Consider the following 20,623-nt stretch of genomic DNA (forward strand, 5'->3'; position numbering starts at 1 on the left):
CATTTTTGGGTTTTCTGGCTTTTAAAGAAACGTTTCTGGACTCCCGAACAGAATAGGGTCTCTGGGCCCTGGCCTCAAGCGGTGGTTTAATGGCGACTTGCTTGTACATCTTGCATGCTAGAAGAACCATGACTCTAGCCCCCGCTGCCTGGCAGTGGGGTCGGTCTGGTCAGTGGGGTCCGAAAGGCTGGGTGCGGCTCTGGCTAATGATGACAGGCAGGTAAGATGGACCCTGGTGTGGGTCTCTTCACTAATGCCAAACATTGAAGGCTCAGAAAGGAAATGACCTGAGGCTTCTGGCATCTCTGTTTCTCCTGAAGGATTTTCTGTATTCAGGAATTCTAGTACTTCTTCTGCCAGAGTAGATACTTCTCCAAGGTGTCAGACTACTCCTAGGCCAGATGTTGTCCAGCATTCTGTAGGGAGGGTAGGGGCCCGTCCCTAGCTTTCATGTAGTTGATACATCAGTGAGATGGAGACACCTGAGGTCAGTGAATCCTTTCTGTCCCATATACTACAGGCAGGTTTTGCATGAATCTGTATGTTCATAGCTTTTTCACTTGGATAAAAGTAAAAACCCTTAAGTCCAAGTAGCTAAGCTGTGTGTGTGTGTGTGTGTGTGTGTGTGTGTGTGTGTGTGTGTGTTTGACTACTTGGAAATTTATCTCAGGTGTTACTCAAACCAGTTCTTGAGATCTCTGAAGGTTCTACTTTCTGTTCACTGTTTTGGGGAAATCTTGTCTGTGGGAATCAACAGAAAGAGATGTCCTTTACCTAAAAACTACAAGTGGAAATGAACTCCTAGTCTTGGGTTTGTGGTCCAGTTATCACTGTTCATCCTGATTTAGTCTGTATGAGAAACTTAAAAAAATTTTTTTTAATGTTTATTTTTGAGAGAGAGAGAGAGAGACAGAGCACAAGCAGGGGAAGGGGGGAGAAAGAGAGACAGACAGACATGAAGACACAGAATATGAAGCAGGCTCCAGGCTCTGAGCTGTCAGCACAGAGCCCATCACGGGGCTTGAACCCACAAACTACAAGATCATAACCTAAGCCGAAGTGGTAAGTTAACCGACTGAGCCACCCAGGTGCCCCTGAGAAACTTTTTTTTTTAAAGAGCCATTTAAGTATAGATAGATATAGAAAGTATAGGTAGATAGACAGATGAATACATGAATACTTAAAATAATCTAGTGGATCCAATCTTGGAATTTTCATGATACCCTTTTAAAGATAGAAACATTAAATATTAGGTACTTTTTAGTTCTATGAAGGCAAACATGTTTTTCATATTGGAGTTCCTGTTTTACTGGGCACTAATGGATATAGGCTATGTGCTGGAAATTGACACAAAGGTATTCTTTTTTTTATAGCATGTTAAATATATTTGTGCAGGTTTGCATAAAAATCCTTTCTGTGTGGGGTGCCTGGGTGGCTCAGTCTGTTGAGTGGCTGACTCTTGATTTCAGCTCAAGTTATGATCCCAGAGTTGTGGGATCAAGGCCTCTGTTTGGCTCAGCATTGAACATGGAGCCTGCTTGAGATTCTCTCTCTCTTCCTCTGCCCCTCTCCCCTGCTTGCACTTCTCTCCCTCTCTCTCTTTAAAATAATAATAATAAAAAATCCTTTATGGATCCGTTCATTAGGTTTTCTGTTGGCTTGGGGTGAGTCTGGCAAAAATGTGATTTTTGCAAGCTCCGCAAATCTAACTACATTTCTTCCTGCCCAAATCTCTCATACCAAGATGGTGTTCTGCTGGTCTAGCTCAGCATGTGTAAGAGGAGGTAAAAAATAGCTTTTGTGGTTATCTGCAGGTCTTTCTTTAGTATGGCATTATTAATTGGAAAATATATGTTATACCTTTAGAGAGAAGGAAAACACAACAATCTAATGCACAATGTGTGTATTTGATTTTTTTTAAGTATGATTTTTAAAGTAAAGGTATGATTCTTTCATAAAACTATGAAAACATGTATCATACCTCTATTAAGCAGAAAAACACAACAGTCTAATGCACAATGTGTATCTTTGATTTTTTTAAAAGTAAATATGATAAAAAAATCTGCATGTGAAAAAAAATCTGCACATGAAAGGGGTATTTCTTTCAGGAATAAGCTATATTTCTAATATTAAAAATGTGTTAATGCTAGACTTAAGATTTACCTAGTGAAAAGTATATGACAATATTTATGTATCATAACATATTTAAGGCTATCTTGCCTGACCAACTGTTTCATACAAAAAATACCAAACTGTTTCTCTTCACGAAACGAGTGAAAACAACAACAACAACAACAACAACAACAAAAACCCATCACCACCAAAACTCCAGAAAACCCAAACACACATAGTGTACTGGAAACAGTAGGAAAATATAATTGTATTTTGGCTATCCCATCAATGAGCCACATAATTCTGTGCTCATCCCTTAGTCCATTGTATCTCAAAGTTCCATATATAAAATGAGGAAAAGAAACATAACTTTATAGAAGTTGTTAAGAGGACTATATGAACAAATGTTTGTGGAAAGTGTAAATATGAAGCTCTGTACACACTGGTAAATGTAAAAATGGACTCATCATGAGGCCACTTAAAAGCACTGTGCAGCACAGAGTATCACTTGATTTGGGAATGCCGAAGATCAATCCTATAGGAACTATCTCATTCCCACAACTCATCTCTGAGTGCTGACTGTAAGTATTAGACATAATAGCTTCCACCAAACTCTCTCCATAAGGTAGAAAGTTTAATATTTGAGATTTGACTTTTTGCTCTGCCAGTGATTTGCAATTGCTGCATTTTCTCCCATCCATAGAAGTGAGCTAAACTACATTCAGAAACTAGAAAAATAAATGGACCACACAGACACACACAGCCCAATTCAGAAGAATAATTCCACCTATGTTCGTATCACATTTTTCTGCTTACCCAGCATCTCTAATATACATGTCACTTAATCTTCATGACAAGCTTGAGAATTATCTCAAATATGAGAGATGGGAATGAAGTTTCCTAGACAGTGACTTGCTCTCCGTTAGTACAGGGGGACCAGAATTCTAACCTGATCGTCTGGCCATGTGGAAGTAACTATTCTGAGGTAATCTAGTGCACAGTAGACTAACTTGTGTGCAGACACCACTACACAACTTACATATGGATACAGGGTTGTAAGAAACACAAGTGGCCTGGAAGCAGATCCACCAGTCAGCCCCTAGGAAGAAAGCTGAGTTGTGGAGGCTTTTCCTTCATTGGCATTTGCCCTCTTTTCATAATGATTCCTTATCTGAAAACACAGAGGAGCTGACTCCTGGCCCTGGAGACAAGAGCAGCTGTCTTTGTGCACACAACTGAGTCTCTCCTTAGTGCTGTAAATATTTATGTTTGCTGTAATATTTCACATGACCTCTAATGTACCACTTGGTCAACTCCCCTTTATGGACAAGTAGTTACCTGCATCACATGTGAGTGAGATAAGCAGTTAGACGTCAAGATCGATACTGAAGGAGCACAATCCCTTAGCCTGTAAACATAAGCTGATGAGTCCTGCGCTCAGGCACAGGTTCTCACTTCCCATCCTCCTGTCAGTCTTAGAAAACACTGAGGTTTTGCTGAAGGGCATGGCAGTGTCCTTGTGTTTCCGTTCCTACAGAGCCTTGAACAGCAGGGTGGGCAAGAAGGCCCACATTGAATGGTTTTCAATAATGTTACATGAGAAAGCTTGTACCTTAGTTCTACCTTCTAACTACTCATATATACAGGCCACCTGTGTTACTTGTGAAAAAGCTGCAATTTTAAGGGAAAACTACCCTTCATGGTTTCATTTGTTCCACTGTAATCACGGCCAACATTACATTGGTCATTCGTGAAAAGGCACTATGAGGTTCTGAAAGTGTTTTGCAAAGATTGAAGTGTAAAAATAAAAAAATAAGGTACTAGTATGCACAAATAATAGTAGTAAACACCAAGATCACCACCAGACGTTTTAATCCATAATTATATTAGTATTCAGTAAGCACCTGCTATGTGTTGGGCATGGTGCTAAATGCTTTCACATTGACATTAAATCCTTACAGTGACTTTATGAGAGAGGTACCACTATCATCCCCATTTTATAGATGAAGAAACAGGACCAGAAAGGTCAAATCACTTGCCAGAGGTAAAATACCTATTTAAGTATTATTCATTCTAAAGTTCATTTATTTTATTTTGAGAGAGAGAGAGAGAGAGAGAGCGAGCGTGCGTGAGCCTGAGAGGGGGAGGGGCAGAGAGAGAGGGAGACAGAGAATCCCAAGCAGGCAACTTGCTGTCAGCACGGGGCCCAACATGAGGTTTGATCTCAAGAACCATGAGATCATGAGATAAGCTGAAATCAAGAGTAAGCCATTTAACCAATGGAATCACCTAGGTGCCCTAAGTATTATTCATTTTAAAATAGGAACTCCTGATAAAGATTCTACTTCCATATAATTAGCACTTCATATTTATGATTCCTTATTTATTCAAAGTAATGCTGTATATATGACAGTGTATGGCATTGCATTGTGTCATTGGACACTAATGGGCCACAGCGTCTCTTAAACTCTAATATCAAACTCAGGTAAACTACCTTAATACTTTGTATTTTAGAAACCTCTGGGTTTTTATGGGACGACAATTTCAGGATTCCCAGGGTCCTTGACAAGATGGCCAATACCTGTGGGTCAGGTGTGGATGAGTGATATGGCCTCACCACCACCATGTCACAGAAAGCACATAATTCATGGAAAAATATACGATGCAATCCCCAGTCCATTTCTTGATATTTCTTGAAATTAAAATATTGCTCTACTTCCTAATGGAACAAGTGGCATACTATAATGGTTTCACCTTGTGCCAGCAATGTCAAGTTGATGAGATAAGAGGGGAAGGTTATGCAGGAAAAACCCAGCTCATTTTAACAGATGATGTGATTATGAAGTCTGATTTAAATATATGGGTAATACAGATAAGGCAGGGACTTAGGCTCCTAGTGAGCTTATCATTCTCAATTACCAAGTGAAGGGTATTTCTTGATTTTTAAATATCCACATCTATCTAGTGAGGGAATAAGCTGTATACGTAAGAACTCATTAGTTTGAAAGCGATGCTTCTTTCTTCCTCATTCTTGGCCAACCTGAAATCCCTGTTGAAGACGTGGCATCCCTTACTCTTTTCTCTGAGTCACACAGCACCTGAAAGGACAGTGGTATTTGTATGATAGGTACTAAATGCAAAACCCACAGGCAACAAAGCAGTACCTGAGTGTCTTCTTAGCAGTTTGCAATAGTCCAATCCAAACGATACCTCTTTTTAATAGTAAAGGTGATGTATCATCTGTGAATGGAAGTGGTTCTTCTGATTTCTATAGAACAAAAACTGTGCTCTTATAAGCACTACTGCTTGTACCGTGAGATTATTGCTGGGCTTGATGTTTTTTCTCAATAACACACTTGAGGTGACTAATGGATGAAAATAAGCATATACGTCCTGCACAATAGTTTATAAATAGAAACACTAGGCACACAAAAGACATACTGGTATTCTTTTTAAATTTGCACTCTTGCATACTATACAGTAATGGGGGACTGAGACACTGGGAGATACTGAACCACCTTCTGACTGATGAAGGAAACATTAGCTTATATACAGTATAATTAAAGCTTTAAATTTATTTTAATTGTCTTCTGTTTTATTGTGATTTTATTAAGCTTCATTACTAAAATGTAGCTAACTTAATTAGCAACTATATTTTGGTAAACTTAGCAACTATAATTTAGAACACTTGATTAACTAGTTCATCACCTTTTTTAAGCCCTACCAAATATGTGCACAATGATAAAGATAGCCTTGTTGGCTTGCAAGTTAGATAACAAGAACTTGAGATTGACAGTTATCAACTCCTTGTGGGAGAATTTCCTTGAGCAAGTCAAGTCACTTCTCTCAGGGCTCAGTTTCCTCATCTATAAAATCAAGCGCTCACACTGGAGCATAAGAATTTATTTCAGTCTTGCGTTCCAGAGTGACTTCACTACTTGTGTTGGAATTATTATAAAAAGGCCAAATATAGTTGTTTCAAAAGTGTGTCATACTTTTGTTATTATGAAAGATTCAAGAAACATTCAGCAAGCATTGAATGAGTTCCTTGCATGTACTTATTACTAAATTAAGCTGAGTTCCTTTAATTACTCACTGATAGTCCTCATTTGGGTTGGGGTTAAAATACAGGACACCCAATTACATTTCAGTGTCTCATGCAATATTTGGGACATACTTATATTAAAAAATTATTGATTGTCTGAAATTCAAATGTAACTGGGTATCCCGTTCTTATTTTAATTAATTAATTTGCTATATCTGGCAATGTAATGGGTTGGAAAGGATAAGGAACAGGGAGAAAAATTGGATGGAAGGAAAGCAGACAAAAATATTTTTGGAATTATCAAATAGTGAATTTAATAGTAAATAGGAGATATATTAATCAAGTAGCTTTTCCCAATTCTCTTGGAGCAGTCCTGAGTGAAACTCTATTAATAAAGGGGAATAGACTTTGTTTATAAATGGTCAAGTAAGTTTGGGAAATACTTTGCATTTTGTCCTCTTCTTAAAGTTATATTTCTTATTGCAAGACTTCTCAGGATGTTTATATGTGACAGTAAATTATGCAATGATAAGAGGAAAATAGCCTTATGCTGAATAGCCCATATTTATTTGATGAGGAACCCTTCTTTTGATATTAGAATACCTATCAACAATCCAGTGTTCCACTGAATAATGCACTTCCTGAACATCAAAGTAAATAATAGAAAAACAGTGTACTGGTGGGGCATTCATTTCAAAGAACTTGATGTGGAGGCTTCCTTCTGATTGGGCAGACATGTGGGTCACTGTGGTCAATTATTCAAGGAATAGCTGTCCTGGGTTACCCCAAACCACAGATAATTGCCAGCTATCATTACATAGCACATATACATTCATTTAAATTGCCAGTCCAGTATACACCAGCAGTGCTGATTATAAAGCAGTATAACTATTTAGGGTAGTATAGAAGCACTGACACAGTATTAGAAAGCATTTTCTTAGTCTACATTTGTGGTCTATAACTTGTAGTCAGTGATAGATACTCAGGAGAGTCCAGTTTTTGATTGCATAAGAGATAGGAACCCACATGTGCACCAAGTTTGTTTGTTGTTTGGAAAAGAATTTTGCTGTTTTAACAATTAAGGTATGCTATTGTGGCTGATGACGTATCTTTCATTTAAACATGTTATTAAATTAATAAAAATTTTTAGACATTAGTTTTCTCAACGGATACATCAAATTACTCTCATGTGGGATTCTACAAAAGTTTTAGTTGGGACTCATTTGTTTATAGGCTGACAGTGCTCTTCTGAATGACTTCAGCTGTTCCCAAACAGTTTGGTGCTGTGCTGTACCCACCACTAAGTGTTAGGAGTCAGCTCAGATTCCCTCCTCCTCCTGTCTTCCAAACCAACCTGAATCAAATGCTATATGGTACTGAGAATGATGCAGGTCCAAGTGAGTAAGTAATAGAAGGGAAGACAAAACACCACAAAGTTTTTGGATAATCACAAATTTAGTAATCCAGTTCTGAGTAACTGAAAGATTTTCTTAATAATTTGTCCAATGATAATAACACAACAATATTTATTGATTGCTTATTCCATGGCTACACACTGTTTAGTGGTTTGCATGTTTTATCTCATGTAATCCTCAAGGCAACCCTGTGAGGTACTTTTATCCTCTTGTTCAGGTGGGAAAGCTGAGGTATAGGGAGGTCAGTCACTTGTGCAAGGTCACATCCCTAGAAAGACGACTTCAAGGATTAACATCCTAAGTCTAAATTCAATCCCAAATTCATACCTGTTATATAGTACTGCTGCAAAGTGGAAGGACTTACTGTGAGCAGATACCACTTGTGAGTGTATTTTCTGTGCTTTGCCAGAATAGACACAGATTTCACTGTTAATCGGATTAAAAAGTCAGTACTTGGATCCTCAAAACATGTGGTTAAAAGAGTCAGTGCAGGGAACAAAAAGGCTAATACCAAATTAAAGGAGGTGGAAAAGTCAAGCACCTCTAAGGAAGAAATCACAGGGAACTTGACTTGCTTCCATTTTTATATGTATAAAATCGAAGCTTGAACACATTTAGTTTCAAGCACAGTGTATTAAAAGAATGCTAATGCAATACTAAGTTTTCTGAAAAATGCTAAACTCTCATTTCTTTTAAAAACCAAAATTTCTGTCGCACCTGGGTGGCTCAGTTGGTTAAGCATGTGACTCTTGATTTCGGCTCAGGTCATGATCTCACAGTTCGTGAGATGGAGCTCTGCATGGGGTTCTGCCCTGAGAGCACAGAGCCTGATTGGGATCCTCTGTCTGCCCCTCCACCGCTGCTCTCACTTATTTGCTCTCTTTCTCAAAAATTAATTAATAAACTTTAGCCAAAAAAAACCCCTCCAAAAAATTCCAAAATTTCTGAGCTGGCCATCTTGCAAAACCTGTCATCTTGCAGGTTTTAGTTTTAAAGGGTTTGGGACCTTGATATTACACAGGTCAGAGGAGCTACATTACTTTTGATGAGTAAGCATAACTGGATCTTTAAAAACTTGGAATTAAAATATTGTTTACATATGAATTTCTAAAATATTTTTATTTGAGAAAATCTCACAAAATATCAACTATCAACCATATTTTCAACAGAGAGGACCATATTTTCAACAGAGAGGACAATGTGCAATGGCACATTCTGCCTGTGGGTGGTGAGGGTGTCAGAATCTTCCAAGAAGTGTCCCAGAAGGAACATCATTAATGTTAGGCCTTGAAGGATGACAGGGATTCTCATAGGAAGAGAGAGGTGTGGAGGAGAGTCTGTGCAGAAGGAAGAACATTAGCAAAGTTCTGACAGTAGGAAACAGTATGATAGTTTTCAGTAATTAAAAGTAATCTGTGTGGCCATGTTGCAAGGTGAAGTATAAAGATTACCCAGCTATCCAAACAAACAGAACCCTTGGATGTCATTCTAATGAATTTGCTTAAGGACACAGTGAAACTATATGAGTGACTTTTAAAATTGTACTTAAATGAGGTGTAGTTTGCATACAGTGGAATGTCTATAACTTATGTTCATTATCTGTAAATACCTATGTGACCACCACCTGGATCAAGATGAAGCCATCATTAGTACTCATGACAAAACTTGACATCATGAGCATATACCCACAAATCCTGAACATATTATCAAATAAAAAAATATTAGCAAATCTAGCAATTTAACAAAGGACAACACATCAAGACCAAGTGAACAGGAATGCAAGGTTGGTTTAACATTCAAAAACCAATAAAGTAAATCACTATATTAGTAGAATAGAAAACTATATGATCATCTCAATAGATACAGATACAGTAATTGATAAAATGCAAAACCCATTCATGATAAAAACCTATTATCTGAGTATTTAAAGCAAGGGAAAGGCATGGCCAGATCAGTGCTGCTTAGGGTAGAAGACCTTTTCTGAAGCAGTCATAGATTTTGGCCTTGGAATAGGGAGCTAAGGATGACATTCTCTAGGAGAAGCTTCCAGAGATATGGGAGAAAGCAAAATCCACAGATCTCTAACTTTACCACTTGAGAAACTGTGCCAAGTGCTGACTGCCAAGTGAGCAATAGATTTACTCCAGACCTCTTTAAGAGCAATGCAGACAAGCATAGGACTCAGACAGAGTCCATTAAAAATGTGATTGCACTACACATCACAGGCAGCAGTGCTAATGGATATTGTTTACATGTCTCTGAGCCTGGCTGCTGTATGCTGAAACAGAAATAAGACAGAATAAAAAGCTGAAGAGCTCAGGCCTATAGTGATGGCTCAAGGCAATAAAGGTAACTGGTGGAAACCTGAGTCCCAGTTTTGTCTCCATTCTCCAGCTATGTGTCCTGTGGAAAGACAGGTTACTCCTCTGGGTCCATTTCTGTGTCTGTGAAATAAACAGATTAGCCTAGGTGGGCCATAAAATAAGTCAGATCTAGGTTTCAATCCTGGCTCTATAGCATCTATGTGACCCGTGCCTCAGTTTCTACATCTGTATAATGAAAAGAAACCTCAAAGTGTTTCTCTATAGATTAAATAAGCTCATATAAGTGGAGCTGTTAACACATTCACTGAACATGAGCTCTCAATAAAAGTAGATGTTATTAATGTTTTTAAGAATTAGCTATTAGGCTTTAAAATGCCACAATGATAAACAGTAGACTGGAAATACTAATTTGTTCTGACATGGAGATTGGTAGGTGTTGTGGAAAGCTTTGAAATTCTGCATAGCCTGCCTATCATCACAGGTGGTACTGTAAGAAGCTAGATAATTTTAGCAGGAAGGAAAACAGAGGGTAGATATTCTTTCATGATTTAATCTTGGTAATGTACCTATGCTTTCATTACCATGTGCAAAAAACTATGGTGGTATTTCTTATATTTTGATAAGTACTAAGTGAAAAATCTAATTAAATGATGTGTCCATAGAATTTCTATAGAATATAATTAATGTGACATCCAGACCCCCCTATTGATTATGGTGGTGAATTTAATCAAATAGTATGTGTATTTAAGTAATTCAACAGAATTTGCTGTCCACAGACACACATGTGGTTTTTGCCAGTTGTTAATAAGCTGTTCACAGGAACAAAGTACTCCCTTTGAGAACTAGATATTTAATCACCTGCATTTGCAACTTCACATACTGAATCAAATAAATTAGACTGCTTTTTCTGAGAATCATTTTCATAGTATCCATCTGAGAGTTTGAACTACTTGGTTGGACCATGTATTCAAACTGAAAATACTCATAAGCAAAATGTAAATGATACTACTTTTGGATCATGCCCCTACTGTGCACTTTGGAGTCTTTCTTACTTGTGGGCAGTTATAGCCCACGTTGTGAAGGGCTTGTGGTGACTACAGTTGGAATGCACCTTCTGTGGTCTCATCAGCTGTACTGGCAGCTTGGCTACTCCCACAGGCCTGTATCCTTAGGCGCCATTGGCTACTACTCCGTTTTTTATCACCTCTAATACCCATGAACTGGCCATTTCAGGAAGACGCCCTGTCACCATGGTGTCAACAGGGCCGACAGCAGGATTGTGAAGTTTTTTTCAAACTTCTTTCTGTAGCCCTTCCTCATTTTTCTACTGACTTGGGGTTGGGTTTGTGGGTAGGGGAGTCATGACTCTGTCCTGTACTCAGAGAGTCAAGTGAGCTTTACTCAGACCCTCTTTTCCTTATAAGCCTTCAATCAACCAGAGAACAAGGAGGGGTGGCTGCCATTCTCAGAGGGCCCTGGGATTTCCTGTATTACTTCAGTTGTCCTCTGTTGATGCTCAAGGGACACTGTGCCATTCTACGCAAGTTATACGCAAAACAGCCCACACCAACATCATCCGGGCCATGTAGGAAACCTTGTATTCAATGAAACACACAACAGTGAGGCAGAAAGAAGTCTGCATAGAACTGCCTGACAGAGTGTTAAAGTAGAACACAGGAGAGGGAAAGCCCAGTCTAGAATAGGTGGCATTGGAAAGAAAAGTGCTTTACTGGCAGCCATGTGGCTTTGGAGCCGGACACCCCCGGGTTGGAACCCCAACTCCACCGCTCTCTAGCTGTGTCATTCTGGATGCATTATTTAGCCTTGTTGGGGCTCTGCTTCCTCTCCCTAAAAAGGAGACCTGTGTGTTGCCTACACATAATAAAAGCACCGCTGTGCATATGTTACATGTACATCTAAGTAGGCTGCCTGGTGTAAGAAAATGAACACAACCATGTGGTAAATACAGCCTCACTAGAATGTCACGTAGATCTAGACTCGGGTGAAGAGACCTTGCCTGGAAAGAGCTCAGCTATTTTCTAGCTATGTGACCTTGGGAAACTCCCCCAAGCTTTCTAATTCTTAGAAATGTCTGGAATGGACTTAACTACACCCACCTAGGATCAGCATGAGTTCAAGTGCATTACTCTGTGTGCAAGTGCTTTTACAAACTGTAAATTCTAAGCAAGATAGGTTATTCTGTGGATATGTTATTGCAGTGCCATTAAATGTAGTGATCATTTATAATGTTTTTAAGGGAACTGGCCATTTTTCTGCACCCGACATCCAGTGGTAGGACTACTGTGAGTAGAAAGTTTCAAAATGAGCCACATGGTAGAAAATGTCTGCTGATTATATGCAGTTAGTGGTCTAATTCTTGTTGGAACTAACATGAAAATCATCTGGTTTTCCCTGGCTTCCAATAGAAACAGGAGATACTTTCCTGCAACAGATAATATATCAGAATATACCCAATGGTTATGTGTTCTTTTTAAACATGAGCACACAGAAAGAGCAGAGGAGAGAGGAATGATTAATGTTTAATAGTAGCCATTTTATAGACTCATTTCAAATTGCAAATGCAAAATAAAGTTAGGAGTCCAAATTAGCTCTTATACTCTTTCTACAAACAATTTTTTTTTTGACTTTTAGGGGAAATTTCCACACCCTCAGAAAGAAGCAAGTAATGTAGTGTTTTTTTCTCCTCATAAAATGTCTAGTGTAAATGTCTAGATCCTTATAATTTTCTGTTTTTTTCTAAAGAAGTTTTCCACTTGACAAGTACTTAGAAGCTTATCTGTCCTTTGATAAGGTCTTAAGATGATTTACTATACCTCTGGAAATAACAGTTGGCTTAGTCAGTTCTGGGCAAATAGAAATAGTTTTAAATATGCTGTGGTTCCTGGTCCAGTGGTAACAATTTTGTTCCCTGGGTTAGTCCTGGCTTCGTCAGCCTAACCTGTCCACTGACAGTACTATGATCCTGCTACTTTAAATCTTGAAAGTAACTTCACTTAAATTATCCACCAGTTTCAATGTACTTAAACAAATACGTCATTCCTTAGAGTTAGAACATCATAAATGATCACCAGACATATTGTTAGGACTGAAAGTCCATTTTCTAGCATCTCAATAAAGCCTTGATTGTAATGCAGACTGAAGGCCACAGGTACAGAAATGGTAGATTTCTCCCAGGAAGTATTGCAAATATGTATAATTCCCAGCCACAGTGATCTGCATAAACAAGCAGCCACATAAACAGACCACAACATTTGGTTTGACTAAAAGTTATGGCAAGAATGTTCTCAGAGCCACTCACTGCTGTATCGGTAGACAATTTTCATTATCCTCTGCTCTATACAGAAAACCCAAATGGCTTAGCAAATATTGACTGAATTATAATTCTGACATCATTAATCTTTTTCTTCACATACTTGAAGTGCATGTTGCTCCCAATTTCACAAGATGAAAGTGAATAAAAAGTTTGATCAGCAAATAATCTGAATACAATAAAAGAGATCCCAGAAGATAAATTTACAGGTATTATAAGAGGCTTTTAGGGCAACCTTGCAAAAGTCTCTTTTGAAAGTTGCACCCTTTGCATAAAAATGTCTCTGAGCAGAATAAAATATTTAAACAGCAACATTAACTAAAAAAGAAAACCTCAGCATTAGTAAAGTGCTCACTCAGGCTCTCCCTTCCTATTTAGGAAGCTTCCTGTGGTTCGTCATCACCTTTTAAATATAAAGTTATGTGTTCTGTTGGAACAGGACAAGGATTTCTTCAGACCTGTGGGCCTCCAAGAGAAAGCCAGAATGTTTGTAAAAGGCGCAACAATTTTTGATGTTACATTGCTACCACAGTTTGTAATTATTTGGGTACATTACTGTGTCATCCTTCCCTGTATCACGTAATTTAGTGTCACTTTCTTAATTATAAGGTTCCTGAAGTAGTTTCTCTGTTCCACACATTACTAAATGCAACACCTGATATATGGTTCCTACACATTAGGTAATTCTTGAGTGAATAAATGAATGAATAGGTATTCGGTAATACTATGGTTTATTTCAAACCAACTAAAGGAAAAAATTGATTTCTTTGCTTTGACACATCTTATAATTTTTTTCCCAACCATCTCAAGCCATTGTCTACTCCAAAATGCATGAAAGGTGCATGATAGGACAGTTAGGATGTGGATGTGTGTTAAGTGATATATACACTTTCTTTTCTTTCAATCTCTGTAAAAACATACTTCATGCAACATTCTTGTCTAATATTTAATGGTTTTGCTAGTTAGGTACTCAGAAATAAACACTCAGAAATATCATTGTCAACTTGCTTACAAAAGACAGGTGTGTGAGAAATGGCAAAGGGACTGGAGTAGAGGCTGGCGCCAGAGGGGATACAGGACTGACCAAAAAAAAAAAAAAAAAAAAAAAAAAAAAAAAAAAAAAAATCTTTTCCTGTGTTTTGGGCCACCGCTGCCCTCTAGGGGACATATGGAAAATAAGCAAAGTCTCTTAAACTGCCAGAAATCCGAGAAGACCTTGGAGAATCATCTCATCTATCCAACTTTTATTGAGGAGGACATAATTAAAAACTAAAATTACTTCAAGGCTAGCTGTATAATCCCAAAAATATTTTTACATTTGCATGCTTTTTTAGGATTGCCTGAATTAGAGTTACTTTCAACACGTAAAAAATTCTCTCTTTTGTCTATCTTAATTTTCCTGCAGCATTTTAAACATGCTATTTCTTGTCCTGTTAAGGAACAGCTGTTTACTATGACTAACGTGTTAGTCACTGTTTGTACTTGCAGCAGAAACCAGAAACCCCAGCCCTTTCAGTCTTTCTTTGTAAAGTTAGTTCATACAGGGAAAATGTGCAAACATTTCCAACGTTGTGTAATTGTAACTCATTTCTGGACAAAGAAGCCTCACTAATTCAAAGTGAAGAGCAAATATGAACTTGTGATTTTCACATGGCAGATCCAATTTGAAATACCTTCTGATCAAACTTATTTATATAAAACTTGAAAAATTGGGGGTAATGTCTATTGTAATCCTATTTTACAGGCAGAAATTAATCTGCTTTCATTTCTAGAATCTTGAAGCATAATTTATATGATTAATACAAAATGAAGTTTCTGGAAGTAAATATTTGGCTTTAAGAGAGAATTTCATCATTTTAGGGCAATATTGCAGAATTACTTACAAAACATCTATTTGTTCATGTATTTAACATTTGTTGAGTATTCCATCACTCATAACATACTATATTAAGGATTCTAAGTGTACAAAGAAATTTACCATTCAGAAGAGAGCATAATTAGTATTACAGTATCACATTGTGCCCTGTATTTAATTGTATTCAACAAGTATTATTGAATGCTTACCTTTTATGTATATTATCTACTAGATTTCAAGTATCTCAAGAATAGGGAATTTTGCTCTTCTTTGGATTATAGTATGTTGGATGATTTAATTTCTTAAGTTTCATAGTAGTGCTTTAAGCCTGTGTTGTTATTCTCAGTTTATAGATGAAATAAACTATTCAGTAATTCTTAAGCTAGCACGTAGTGGAAATTAAACCCAAGTGTGTCTGTATCCTTGACATTATGATTCCTTCCTGCTTATGGGCCTGGTGTAGCACCTGGCACCTAGTAGGTGTTCAGTAACTATTTGTAAAATAATTGTGTGCTTTTCCTTAGTAGTGTGCAGTTGACAACACAGGTTTGACCTGTGTGGGTGTACTTAAACATGGATTTTTTTTGATAAACGGAGGACAATGCTGTAAATGTATTTTCTATATGATTTTATTAATATTCTCTGTAGCTTACTGTATTGTGAGAGGATGGTGTATAATACATATAATATACAAAATATGTGTTAATTGACTATGTTATTGGTAAGGCTTCTGGTCAGTAGCAGGCTATAAGTTGTTAAGCTTTTGGGGAGTCCAAAGTTACTCATGGAATTTTGACTGTGTGTTGGGGGGTGGTTAGTGCCCCTAACTCCTATGTTGTGCAAGGGTCAACTGTATTCTTTGCCTTTATTTTGGTATTTCAAGTGCTTCAAACAATTTTGGCACATAATGGGTCTTCAATAATTAATCATTGGATGGATGAGTGAATGAAGATTTCTTGGAAGTCTTTTGTGAGTATTTTCCCACTACCTAATTCTTATGGTATAGCCATAATGGTAGAATAGTCTTAAGACTGAATGAGACAAGTATTTCGTGAGATACCGTATCAATGGTAGTCTCTAGCCAGCTATGCTGGAATTCATTTTCAGTTAAACTAAGGACATCCGATATGTTATTGACCTGCCTTGTTGGCAATTTTATTGTCTAAAAATTTGAATTGAGGGAACTGATATTTCAGAAAAAAATGAAATTCTAGTTCATGAGGGGGAAACTGGCTGGCCATGTGGAAGTAACAGGAATTTTATAGAACAATAAAAATGTAGTTTTAAAAACTGTGATGGGGATAGAAAGTCTGAAAAATATCAGACAAATATGGCAAATTTATGAGAACAGATTTTTAAAAGTTCAGGGAACAGATTAGAAGAATTCTACAGCACAAGAATTTGAAAGGGAAGATGCCTTGCAAAGATTGAGAAGTTAGCAGAAATTCTAAACATACTCCCAAACTCTTAAGATCAGTTTTTCCTAGTATTAGGATTGTGAGTAATTTCTTTTATTAAATTTTTTTTAACATTTATTTATTTTTGAGAGAGAGAGTGTGTTCACAGGTGTGAGTCAGGAAAGGGCAGAGACAGAGGGAGACAGAGGATCTGAAGCAGGCTCTGTGCTGTGAGCGCGGAGCCCAATGTGGGGCTCAAACTCACGAACTGTGAGATCGTGACCTGATCCCAAATCAGGAGATGGCTGCCGGACGAACTGAGCCACCCAGGGGCCACATAAGTAACTTATTTTAAGTTTTACCACTTTATTTTTTTACCTTGTCTAAAATTTTCAGATTATCAAAGCATTGCTGGTTATATTATATTCTACAGAATAAAAAAATTTTCTTTAAAACGAGCCATTTCTACCATTATTAGCCATTTCTAGAAATTAGTTGTACATAATTCTGAAGTGAAAGAGAAGACAAAGAAGAAACCACTTTTTTCCCCATTTCTGAGTATTTGTCACTTCATGCATTGGGCATATGTTTATTGAGAAACTTCTGGGTAGCAGCACTGTTCTTGGCACTGGGGACACTGATGTGAATAAGGCCAAGTCCTTGTTCTTAGAGGGCTTTTTTCTAGGGGGGAGAAGGACAAAGAAGGTGTGTCTTTAATTGCATGCAGTAGTGTGTGCTTTTAAGAAAACCAGGGCTGAGTAGGGGAAAGGGAGAAACGCAGTGTGATTGCTTCAGTCAGGGTGGTCGAGAGGCCGTCTTTGAAAAGATGGCACTTCTTCGTCAGGGGCTTGAATACTATGAACTGGCCTTGGGAAAAGTCAGGTGAAGGGTTGTCCAGGCAGGAGGACAGCAAATATAAAGGGAAACCTGCAGATGACCTGAGACCTGTAGAAAAGAACATCCGGATACATGTTTGCTTTTTTTTGTGTTTGTTTTATTTTTTGTTTGTTTGCTTTTTAAGCTCATGGAGCACGTTGTTGTTCCAATAAAAGATGGACATGTAGCTTAGAGGTGACAGTAACACTGATGGATTAGAAAGAGAGCAGAATTGTAGGACTTCTGTTTTCTTTGTGTCAAGGAGAGACTGGGGATGACAGACTGCTTCTGCTGAGAGGGAAGACAAGATGAACAGAGAGGGTGTAAGAGGATGCCCACGTTCTCCATGCCTTCCAGGACTCTTGGTAGTGGGAGCTGTGTCCCTGCACATCACTTTTTTTCAGTCCCTCAGAAATGACAGCAACCTTGGGGCAAAGAGACAGTGTTGGTGTTTCTGTAATTCTTTTGAGTATCTCAAATCTCAGTTACCAGGATTTTATTGAAATGTGAGATTTGTCATCATCACCTTCTTTGTTAGCGTGTTCTACCTGAAATTCTCCTTTCCTTCTGGCTTAAATTTCCCTAAGGAGTGTGATAAAAGGAGAGCTGTAGGTTATATTATGCTAGCAGAGGAGGGGCCAGGTCCTAAGAGAATTTGGTCCTGGAGATGAACAAAAGGGAACAGAGGAACAGAGAAAGGGTGCAGTGCTAGGGGCACAGAGGGATGAGGCCTTATGGAACGACTTGGAAGCCTCCCTCCCTTCTCCTCCAAAGTCCGGCTTTGCCTTCTTATATTCTTTAATGTCTCCACACCCCCAAACAATTCAAATATGGCTCCTTCTGAGCCTCAGCAGGAACACTAGTGCCCAGATGTCTCCAGGTGAAATCCAGACCATCTTTCTGTAAACCTGGGGGATGTCATTTACAACCACAGGAAGAAAGTGTGGCATGTGATCGGTTGTGAGAGTGTTCTTGGTTCAATTCAAAATTCTAATGTGGTGTATAAATTAATATGGTCTTCTGACCTATAAGATTCTTATTTTAGAGTTTTAAAAACATGAATATAAACACCCAAATATCAAGTTTGGACTGTGCTTTTCCTTGTTTAAAAGTTTATTTATTAGAGAGAGAGAGAGGAAGGGAGGGAGCGGGGGAGGGGCAGGGAGCGGGGGAGGGGCAGGGAGCAGGAGAGAGAGAATCTCAAGCAGGCTCCACGCCATCAGTGTGGAGCCCGATGTGTGGCTCAGTCTCACAACCTTGGAATCAATGATCTGAGCTGATATTTTTGACTGAGTATTTTAACTTGAGTATTTTGAGTCCTTAAAAATAGTAGGATGCCTCTTCCATTCTAGACACTGTGCTAGGTGCTAGGGACAAATGAATAAGCTGAGACCCCTGCAGCATATGAAACCTGTGACACCCCTGCTGACATTTCTGAGGGACTGTCGGGACTGTGGGAAGCATGAATGGAGATTGGCAAATGTGAATCTGATTTCTAAAGGGGTAGGGATGCAGTTTCTTAAAATGTACATATCTGTGAGCCTCAAATCACTGTGGTAAGGCTCACAGCTGGATTCCAAAAGATTCACCATGAAATAGATCATGTAGATGATGAACATCATTTCCTTCTCTGAAAGGGTTAATGGATTAGCCGATGGGGGTAACTAGTATATCTGGATTTCTGCAGGATATCTGCCAAGGCATTTGTGTAGTGTCTTGTTGGCTAAGGTGAAGAAATATGAGCTAAAAATCCAGGGTGTTGGCAATTTTGTTGAATAGCCACCCCTAGAGAATAGCAATGAATGATTAATGGCTACCTAGAAGGGCATTTCTTCTTCTTCTTCTTCTGCTTTTTTTTTTTTTTAATGTTTATTTATTTTTGAGACAGACAGAGAGAGAGGGAGTAGGGTGTGAATGTGGGAGGGGCAGAGAGAGAGGGAGACACAGAATCTGAAGCAGGCTCTAGGCTCTGAGCTGTCCGTACAGAGCCCGATGTGGGGCTTGAACTCAAGGACCATGAGGTCATGACCTGAACCAAAGACGGATGCTCATGAAAGGGTATTTTTGATAGTGATGCCTCAGTCCTGTTATTGTCAACATTTAAAAAGATCAGGTATTAGGGCATGTCAGTGGCTCACTTGGTTAAGCATCTGACTCTTGCTTTCAGCTTATAATCTTATCTCATGGTTCATGAGTTCAAGCCCCATGTCAGGCTCTGCCCTGGCAGCATGGAACCTTCTTGGGATTCCCTCTCCCTCTCTCTCTCTCTCTCTCTCTCTCTCTCTCTCTCTCTGCCCCTCCCCCACTCATGCTGTCTCTCTCTCAAAATAGATAAATACACTTTAAAAAGATCAGGTATTAATATAAATAGAGAATGTGCTAGTCAGATTTATAGATGATACTAGTTAGGATTTTACATAGTGGATAAGTGAGATGACAGGATTAGAATTCATTCTTCATTCCTCATGAAAAAACATTAAAGTTGGTAGGATGGAACAAATTTAATGAGGTAACATTAATGAAATCTACTATGGTGGTCCAAAACAAGGAGACAAAAACCCAGCTACACAGGTACCGGATGGGGTACATGTGACTTAGTTTAGATATTTGAGAAGCACGTAGGAATTTCAAGTGTCACTCTGATATAGTTGCCACAACAGCAAATTCAGTATTAATAGCAAGACAGTGCTTGGAATTGTGTTTTATCCTGCGCAAGTCCCAATCATACTCTGAATTTGCGAAATGTTAAAAAATTGAACCATGTTCAGGGGATCTGGGTGGCTCAGTCAGTTAAGCATTGCAACTGACTCTTGATTTGGGCTCAGATCATGGTCTCACAGTTTGTGAATTTGAGCCCTGTACTGTCAGTGCAGAGTCTGCTTGGGATTCTGTCTTTCTCTCTGCCCCTTCCCCCCTCAAAAATAAAGAATATAAAAAAATTGGACCATGTTGAGAGGAAAGTGACAAGGGCATTGAGGAAGGAAACCAGAGAGAATGAGGAAGCATTGGAAAGGAACTTCTTGGGGTATCAAAGAGGACATAAACATTTCATTAGTTCCAAAGGTTACATTAAAGACCAGTAAGTGGAATTTGCAGAGAGCCACATTATAGTTAATGTAAGGACTTTGTATCAATTAGAGCAATCTGAAGTTGGGAGGACAAGAGATTGATTCCTATCATCAGTGGTGTTTGAATATCACTTTAATCATCAGAAGAGTGTAGGATCATCATTTATGACCTTTAAGGTTCCCTTCAACCTTAAGAGTCT

General features: G+C 38.4%; 1 protein-coding gene across 4 annotated transcripts in view; it reads right to left on the reverse strand.

Moving 5' to 3' along the window:
* Positions 1–20,623, reverse strand: part of RHOBTB1 (Rho related BTB domain containing 1) — a 260,530-nt gene that overhangs the window by 70,343 nt on the left and 169,564 nt on the right. The gene's annotated exons all lie outside the window — the stretch shown is intronic.

The sequence above is a fragment of the Panthera leo genome, chromosome D2, assembly GCF_018350215.1.
Source record: "Panthera leo isolate Ple1 chromosome D2, P.leo_Ple1_pat1.1, whole genome shotgun sequence".
NCBI classification, from domain to species: domain Eukaryota; kingdom Metazoa; phylum Chordata; class Mammalia; order Carnivora; family Felidae; genus Panthera; species Panthera leo.